Raw genomic sequence first — 9,503 nt, forward strand, 5'->3', positions numbered from 1 at the left:
GACACCAAGAGAAAAGGCAATGAAAGCAAAAATAAACAAATGGGACTACATCAAACTAAAAAAGTTTCTGCACAGCAGAGAAACCATCAACAAAATGAAAAGGCAACCTAGGAAGTGGGAGAAAATATTTGCTAATCACATATCCAATAAGGGGTTAATATCCAAAATGTATGAGGAACTCATACAATTCACACACAAGAAAAAAACCAATTTAAAAATGGGCAAAAGGACCTGAATAGATATTTTTCCAAAGAAGAAATACAAATGGTACAGGAAAAAGTGCTCACTAATCATCAGGAAAATGAAAATAAAAACCACCGTGAGATATCACCTCACACCTGTCAGAATGGCTATTATCAAAAACATAAGCAATATGAAATGCTAGTAAGGAAGTGGAGAAAAGGAAACCCTTGTACACTGTTGGTGGAAATGTAAATTGGTACAGCCACTTTGGAAAACAGTATGGAGTTTCCTCAAAAAATTAAACTTAGAACTACCGTATGATCCAGCTATCCTACTTCTGGATATATATCCAAAGTAAATGAAATCATTATCTCAAAGAGGTATCTGTACTACTACGTTCACTGCTCTCCTATGTTCATTGCAACTTGTAAGTGTCTGTGGACTGAGGAATGGAGAAAGAAATTGTGGGCTACACACACACACTCTCTGGAATGTTATTCATCATAAAAAAGAAGGTAATCCTACCAATTTGCAACAACATGGATGAACCTGGAGAGCATTATGCTAAGTGAAATGAGCAACAGAGAAAGACAAATACCGCATGGTGTCACTTGTATGTGGAATCTGCGGGGGAAAATAATCAACCTCATAGAAACAGTAGAATGGTGGTTGCCGGGGGCTGCGGGGTAAGGGAAATAGGGAGAGGTTGGTAAAGGGTACAAACTTTCAGTTGTAAGATGAATAACGTCTGAGAATCTAATGATAACTTGGTGACTATAGTTGAAAAAACTGTATTGTATAATTAAAATTTGCTAAGAGAGTAGAACTTGTGTTTTCATGCACATACAGAAAAGGTGATGAATGTGTAAACTCGATGGCGGGAATCCTTTCACAACGTATATGTATGTCACATTGTCCACTTTAAATATATTACAATTTTATTTGTCAATTATACTTCAATAAAGCTGGAAAAATGAAAAATGAAAGAATGGAAAACTGCTATAGTCCTCACAGACCCCATCTCTCCTACCTGTGCCCCACAAGGTGTCACTGTTGAAACAGATCTGCTATATCAAGACTGTTCACAAGATGGAGCTATTAAAACTTAAGTGCTCTGATGGCCTGCAGTTTCAGCATTACAAACACCAAGGGCTCTTTTTTCCTGGGACGCCTGTGATGCTAGAGTGAGATTTATAAGGACTGAGCTAGAAACCTGTCCTCCCCAGTCAGCAATGTTAAGCCCAGGTAAGCAGTCCAGGATCCCTTTTCCTTCGTGGTGAATTTCTCCTGGGTAAGCCCTGGTGTGTTTTGCTGTCATCTCAGGTCAGGGCCACTTCGGTGCATCAGTCATGATGTAATAATACTGACCCTCCTGAAGAAAGTGGTCAGGGTCTCAGTAACTTCCTTCCCAGAGGCTCCTTAGTCTTTGGGAAAATTTGCTTTCTCCCAGCAACCTTCAAACTGCTTATACATGGATGTGATGATAAGAGCAGCATTGGCAACTCCCAAAGTGTCCAGCTACACCCTTCCACTGCTTGCCTTACAACTACCTAATTAAAAGGAATCCCGCTTCCAGAACAACGGGCTATTGGGGAAGCTCCACTAACAGATGCAGCTGTCAATTTTAAATGGCAGTTTCTCTGCTAAAAAAAATTTAAAATTCTACATTGCAGAGCCGCTTATTATATACAAAAATGGGATTTTACCACACATATTGTTTTAAATCTGTTTACTAATTTGAGGCAGTTTAGTCCAGTGGATAAGAATGTCTGGAATCCTGATGTCTTAGTCTGCTCAGGCTGCTTCGAACAAAAATATCACAGATTGAGTGGCTTAAACAACAAATGTTTATTCCTCACAGGTCTGAAGGCTGGAAAGCCCAACGTCAATATGTTGGCAGATTCAGTAGCTGGTAAGGGCCGTCTTCTTACTTTGCAGATGGCCATCTTCTTGGTGTATCCTCACACGATGGAGAGCGGAGAGAGAAGTAACTTTCTTGTATCTCCTCTTATAATGGCACTAATCCCATCACGAGGACTCCACCTTCATGATCTGAGTACCTCCCAAAGGCTCCATCTTCAAATACCGTCACATTGGGGATTAGAGTTTCAACAAATGAATTTGGGGGCGGGGGGGGGGGACACAAACATGCAGTCCATAACACCTGATTGCCAAAGTTTGAATTCTAACTGCAATATTTATTATCTGTGTGGCTTTGAGGCATTTATTCAACAACTCCAAGCCTCAGTCTTCACATCTAAAAAAAAGTAATACTACTTACCCCAAAGGGTTACTATGGAAATTAAATGAATACTTGACAGGTTGCCGGGCAGACAGTATATACTTGATGTTAGCTGCTACTGCTATGATTATTATCATTTTATCGACATTATTGAAGACCCCTTCTTATATCCCCTCAATGTCTGGAAGTAGAAATAGTTCATCACTAGAAAGAAAACAACCTTACTACTAACAAAGCACAGAGTCCAGAGAATTATAAAAAAAAATTTTTCTCATCGCATTTCATTTCAGCTCCCCATGAGTCAGCTTCTTACCAATACTGATCACTTTTTATACAATAAATTTGCTGCTATATTCTGCTAAAACGTCCCACTGCCGTAGAGAGATTTTCACTAGTTTTATATTGTTGAGTATGTAGATTGTTTCCACTTTCACAGTGTTATATACAACATGGCCAAGGTGATAGTTAAGTCTTTATTCACATTCATTACCATTTCCTTAGAATAAAATCCCAGAAGCAAATTTGCTAAATCAAAGGATATGAGCATTTTTAAAAGTTTTTGATCTGACTTAACGAAATTGTACTTCATCTAGAAGAGACTAGATGTTGATAGAATGACTTCACATTTCTATTAACAGCATATGAAAGTGCTGAAACCTTAACCAACATTGGCTGTTTGTTTTTTTAATCTTTACCAATTGAAAAAGTGAAAAGTGCTTTCTCACAGTTTTATTTCGCATTTATTTTACTTCTAGTGAGGCCATAGTTTTTTTATGTGTTTCTTAGCCATTTTCATATTCTTTTGTGAATTACTGTTTTCAGTTTTTCTTTTGGAGAACTCTTTTTTTTATACTGATTTGTAAGAGTATCTTCTATCATAAGAATAATAACCCTTTATTCCAAATGTTGCAAATATTTTACCCAGTTTGTTGTTTGCTTTTCAATTTTATTTATGGAGTTTTAAAGCACCAGGTTTCTGACATACAGAATTTTATACTCTTAAAGACCCAAGTGTTGTGAAATAGCAAAACATTAGAGAGAAAGAGATGATACTCTGAGTGTCCAGAAAGGAAAAAAAAAAAAAACAGATCACATGCAAGAAATCATAATAAAAATGACTCTAGACTTCTCAACAACATTTGAAGGAAGAAGACAATGGAGCAATGTCTTTAATGTGTTGAAGAGAAATGCCTTCCAACCTACAATAGTATAACCAGCCAAACTATCAATCAAGGTGAAGATTGAACATAGACACTTTAAGACTTGTAAGATCTGAAAAAATGTACCACCTATATTATTTTTCTATTGCTTTTATAAAAAACTTCCACAGGTGCCAGCCCCGTGGCCAAGTGGTTAAGTTCATGCACTCTGCTTTGGCGGACCGGGGTTTCACCAGTTCAGATCCTGGGCGCGGACATGGCACTGCTCATCAGGCCATGCTGAGGTGGCGTCCTACATAGTACAACCAGAGGCACTTGCAACTAGAATATACAACTATGTACTGGAGGGCTCTGGGGAGAAGAAGAAGAAAAAAAAAGATTGGCAACAGATGTTAGTGCAGGTGCCAATCTTAAAAAAAATTGTTATTTCTATTATTGCAAATCATTTTGATTGATTAAACCCTGTTTTATTTTTTATTTTTTAAAATTATTTTATTGACATCATATTGGTTTATAACATTTTGTAAATTTCAGTTGTAAATTATGTATCAGTTTCTGCATAGACTGCATCATGTTCACCACCAATCTAGTTCTTATCCATCACCATACACATGTGCCCCTGTACCCCTATTGCCCTCCTCCCACCCCCTTCCCCTCTGGTAACCACTGTCTGTTCTCCTTATCCATGTGTTTGCTTCTCTTCCACATATGAGTGAAATCGTGTGGTGTTTGTCTTTGTCTGGCTTATTTCTCTTAGCATATTACCCTCAAGCTCCATCCACGTTGTCGCAAATGGAACAGTTTTGTCTTTTTTTATAGCTGAGTAGTATTCCATTGTGTGTGTGTGTGTGTATATATATATATATCTATATGTACCACATCTTCTGTATTCATTCATCTGTAGATGGGCACTTGGGTTGCTTCCTCATCTTGGCTATTGTGAATAACACTGCAATGAATATAGGGAAACATAAATCTCTTTGAATTGTTGATGTCACGTTCTTTGGATAAATACCCAGTAGTGGAATAGCTGGATTGTATGGTATTTCTATGTTTAATTTTTTCAGAAATCTCCATACTTTTTTCCATACTGGCTGCACCAGTTTGCATTCCCATCAGTGGTGTATGAGGGTTCCCTTTTCTCCACATCCTCTCCAGCATTTGTTATTTCTTGTCTTGTTAATCATAGCCATTCTGAGAGGTGTGAGGTGATATCTCATTGCAATTTTGATTTGCATTTCCCTAATAATTAGTGATGTTGAACATCTTTTCATGTGCATATTGGCCATCTATATATCTTCTTTGGAAAAATGTCTGTTCATGTCCTCTGTCCATTTTTTGATTGAGTTGTTTGTTTTTTTGTCATTGAGTTGTATGAGTACTTTATATATTTTGGAAATTAACCCCTTGTCAGCTGTATGATTTGCAGATATTTTCTCCCAGTTTTTGGGTTGTCTTTTTGTGTCGTTCGTGGTTTCCTTTGCCTTGCAGAAGCTTTTTAGTCTGATGTAGTCCATTTGTTTATTTTTTCTTGTTTCCCTTGCCTGAGTAGACATGGTATTCGAAAAGATACTCCTAAGACCGATGTCAAAGAGTGTACTGCCTATGCCTATATTTTCTTCTAGGAGTTTTATGGTTTCAGGTCTTAGATTCAAGTCTTTAATCCATTTTGAGTTAATTTTTGTGTATGGCGTAAAATGATGATCTACTTTCATTCTTTTGCATGTGGCTGTCCAGTTTTCCCAACATCGTTTATTGAAGAGACTTTCCTTTCTCCACTGTACATTCTTGGCTACTTTGCCAAAGATTAGCTGTCTGTAGATGTATGCTTTTATTTCTGGGCTTTCAATTCTGTTCCATTCATCTGTGTGTCTGTTTTTGTGCCAGTACCATGCTGTTTTGATTACTATAGCTTTGTAGTACATTTTGAAGTCAGGGATTATGATAACTCCAGCTTTCTTCTTTTTTCTCAGGATTGCTTTGGCTATTCAGAAACCCCATTTTAAAGCTTTAAATGGATTAATTATGGCCTTACACACTGCATTGAGGTTAGTAATTAACTATTACTGCATAGCAAATTACCCAAAATTTAGTGGCTTGAAACGATGAACATTGATCATTTTACAGTTCCTATGGGTGGCCAGACAGAGCCACAAATTTTTTTGACTGAGCCTTGGAAGTCACATGCCATCACTTCTGCCATATTCATAGACCAACCCTGAAACAATATGTAAGGGGATTACACAAAGTTGGGACTATCAGGAGGTGAACATCACTGGGAGGCCATCTTGGAGGCTGGCTTTCCCACACACATACAGGAGTAACTGTTCTGCAGAGATACCTTTAACAGTGGAACTAAACACATATGAAAAATAAAAGGGGGCCGGCCCAGTCGTGCAGTGGTTAAGGTCACATGCTCCGCGTTGGCTGCCCTGGGGTTCGCTGGTTCAGATCCCGGGTGTGGACATATGCACCGCTCATCAAGCCATGCTGTAGCAGGTGTCCCACATATAAAATAGAGGAAGATGGGCACGGATGTTAGCTCAGGACTAATATTCCTTAAAAATAAAAACAACAGTGAAACTGCTTCTAAAGGCAGAGTATTTTGCCTTATACATAAAAACCCTCAACAATTTACTGAATGAATAAAGATTCACTCCTACAACCTAAAGAGAAAACAATTAAGCAAATTAATTTATTACTTTTTTTTGTCTGAGCTTGGACACTGATTGATTTTCTTCCACAGTCTGGCCATCTGTGTCTTTTAGAGATGGTGTTCAGCAGAAGTGAGGAAGATGGTGATACAACTGAGCACCAAGACGATGGTGATACAGTTGATCACTAACAGGTTTCCATGCTGAGGGAAGACAGAAGGAGGATATGGCAGGATGTCTCCAAAGCACCTAGTAGCTTGGGTCTTGGGGTATAGTAATCAAGGAAAAAAGGTCTTTGGAGGATATCAAAGACATCACAGTCAAGAGATAATGCCTGAAAATGTACAACAAGCAGCATACCATTTCCTCCTTATAAATGTTTTTCTAATTGTGATATTTGTATGTTCAGGATATCTTCAAGATTTCAGCAGAAACATCCCATTTTTCCTCTCTACAACCCCAGTCCTCATTTGCAGGAAGCTGAGAGTGCCCATGCCAAATCTCAGACCAGTGGAGATAACATTTATTGTAAAGAGCATCTCAAGCTAAATCCAGTCAGCCTGGAGAGGCACCAGAAATAGAATGATCAGCTTCCCAAAAGCCTCCATCTTGGGAATGATGCTGATAGTTCTCATGCATCCACAGATAGTGCTTAATAAATATATTTAGATGAATAAATAAGAGAATGCGTGAAAGCATCCACATGTAAATTGAATAGAAGTTTTAAAAATATTTGGTGGGAGACTGAGTCAACCAAAGAAACGTAATATGGAATTATTCAGTGTATCAGCATAATGCCATTCCATTCAGACCCAAGCTTCCTGCTGCTATGCCCTCACTCTGTGATGGAGATGGATATCTTGGGAATAAGCTCCAAGTTACCCCGGAAAGCTGAAGAGGCTGGCACAATTATCCTTCTATGGAACTCTAGCCCCGAAACAATGAAGTTTGTTAATGAATGTCTACTGACTAGGGTATGGTGTCTCCTAAATGATTTAGTATCTATCAATTCCAGTAGCAATAAATAATTGCTAAACATCTTAAAGAGAGCGCTGTCTTGCTTGTCTCATCCTCTGCTAGCACATAGCAGACCCTCAGCAAACATTTCTGGAATGAATTCATGTTTTGCCAGCTGTGTTACCTCCTCTGCCAGTACAAGCTCCATGGCCAGTTAACCAGAATATAAACTGGACTATAAATCTCTTAGAAGAGGTATATTTTTGCTTATGTGAAAAGGAGGCAAAATCATGAATCAAACTAGAGGGTATATTTGACAAGAAACTGATTTAAGAAGAATTGAATTAGCTAGACAAGCCAAGCTGCAATAGTGAATGCAGTTTATTGCCAAAGATATTACCAAGTTAGGACAGAGAAGATGTGGTTCAACCAGTCACAGGAGCTTTGAAGTACACCATTTCAACCTGGCGCCAGGTGAAATTGTGAAACTGGCTTGGTCTGACTGTGTGGCCCCTAGGCCTCCCTCTCTCCTTTATTCCTTTTCCTAGGCTAAAAATTCCATCATGTTTTCTCCACTCTCTCTCTAACTTTTTTATGTTACAAGGGAAATCTGATGGTGGTAGGTTGTAATTATCTCCAAAGCTACCCGTATTTCATGTATTGCAATGGCCTCGGCAAATTTCCCTGCTGTAGGCAGTGAGTGCACCACCACTGAGTTGGAATAAAATCCAGCATTTTTCCTAGAAGGAAGGGCTGAGATTTCTGCCTTTATTTCCTACTTTTTTCCAGATGTGCTTGTTGAAAGCCCAGCTTCCTCCTCAAGTAGTGTAGTCAGACAGAACTTGACATAGATTGGTTAGGGGAGGCGGTGCGGGGAAGTTGAAGATGTTTAGCAATTACAAAAGAGCCCTCGAATTCAGGGATTATTCGATATGTAATCAACAGTCCCAAAACAACATCTACTTAGACAAGAAGAGAATGCAATGCAAACTCAACTGAATATTTCTTTGGGCAATTTATTTAGAATCTTTTGTCCTTGCATGACTCAACCTGACTTTTTAAAACTGTGAGTCACCGTGATGCTCATTCTGACCAATACTTTAATGCTTCATTGCTTGGGGGGAAATGAGTATTGCATTTTGAATCCAGCACCTTATATCTAGTGTATCTTGTCTTAACTATTGAGAGGGATTATTGAAGGCTTAGTAAATTACTCTGTTACAGCATGATACAAGATAGCCTCTTAATATTGTGTGTCTAGTTCTGACATCTGGAACTGCTGCAGCCATCTTGTGACCACGAGAAGAGCAGTAAAAGAAATTTTTGCTGAACTTTGAATGTATGCATTCAAACTTACTTACTGCATGACCTTGAGCCTGTAATATAGCAAGGCGTCAGAACAAACGCTTCCCCAGAAGAAGGATCTAGAGTAACTGCTTTTCGAAAACTTAGAGTCAGTAGAAAAGCTGCCTGATGGTAAATTTGTGACTGAACTATCTAGACTCTACAAACTGACTTGGGGCATAGCAATCAGCTGTGCCAAGCTCCACTATTACCAAGCAGTTTCGAACTGGCAATCCAAGGGGTTGTTTAAACCAAGGAATCATTTTTCCTTGTGAAAATTTGTGGCTTCTGCCTTTGTAGGTCCCACCCTTGTCTTTGATCAGAGACAGTCTTCGGAAGGCTGCACTCTCTTATATACCTATAAACAGGTAAATCCCCAAGGCTTTATACTAAATTTGTCTCCAAAGTATTCTTTGCAGTTTAACACTTACTCTGCCTCAGAATCTTTATGTTTGTTTTGTCTAGAGGTCAAAACTGATACACCAAAGATGGCAAAGCAGAAAGGCAGAAAGAAACTGGTTCCTTGGTGACACCTTTGTTTTACTAACTGTGGAGCCCTCCTACCTCTGGACTTTGTTATATGATATAATAAACTTCCTTTTTTGCCTAAGCCACATGGAGATGGGCTTTCTGTTTACTTGTCCAAAAAATAAAATTGATACACCTTCTCTCGTTGCTCTTTCAAAAATAGTGCCCCTACCCCCATCAAACACTGCTCTCTTATCCTCCTTATTATATATTTATTTGTTTGTTTACTTGTTCGTTGTCAATGTCTCCCACTAAAATGTAAGCTCCACAACACAGGGAACTTGGTCTGTTCAGAAGCCCAGTGTCCAGAAAGTGCTAGCGTATTACAGATGCCCAATAATATTTGTCTAACGTTGATTTATATATTCATTTATTTATAAAAATACATTTTATATAAACATATTTAAATATATACATAAATGTTTTTATTTATAT

At 38.4% G+C, this 9,503-nt stretch overlaps 1 long non-coding RNA gene across 1 annotated transcript; it reads left to right on the forward strand.

The window, feature by feature from the left end:
* The first annotated feature begins 5,554 nt into the window (after nt 1-5,554).
* On the forward strand, nt 5,555-9,150 carry LOC139075971 (uncharacterized). Its single transcript, XR_011527065.1, has 2 exons — nt 5,555-5,633; nt 9,006-9,150. It is a non-coding gene; the product is annotated as an uncharacterized lncRNA (long non-coding RNA).
* Nucleotides 9,151-9,503: the final 353 nt, after the last annotated feature.

The sequence above is a fragment of the Equus przewalskii genome, chromosome 15 (genome assembly GCF_037783145.1).
Source record: "Equus przewalskii isolate Varuska chromosome 15, EquPr2, whole genome shotgun sequence".
Classification (NCBI taxonomy): domain Eukaryota; kingdom Metazoa; phylum Chordata; class Mammalia; order Perissodactyla; family Equidae; genus Equus; species Equus przewalskii.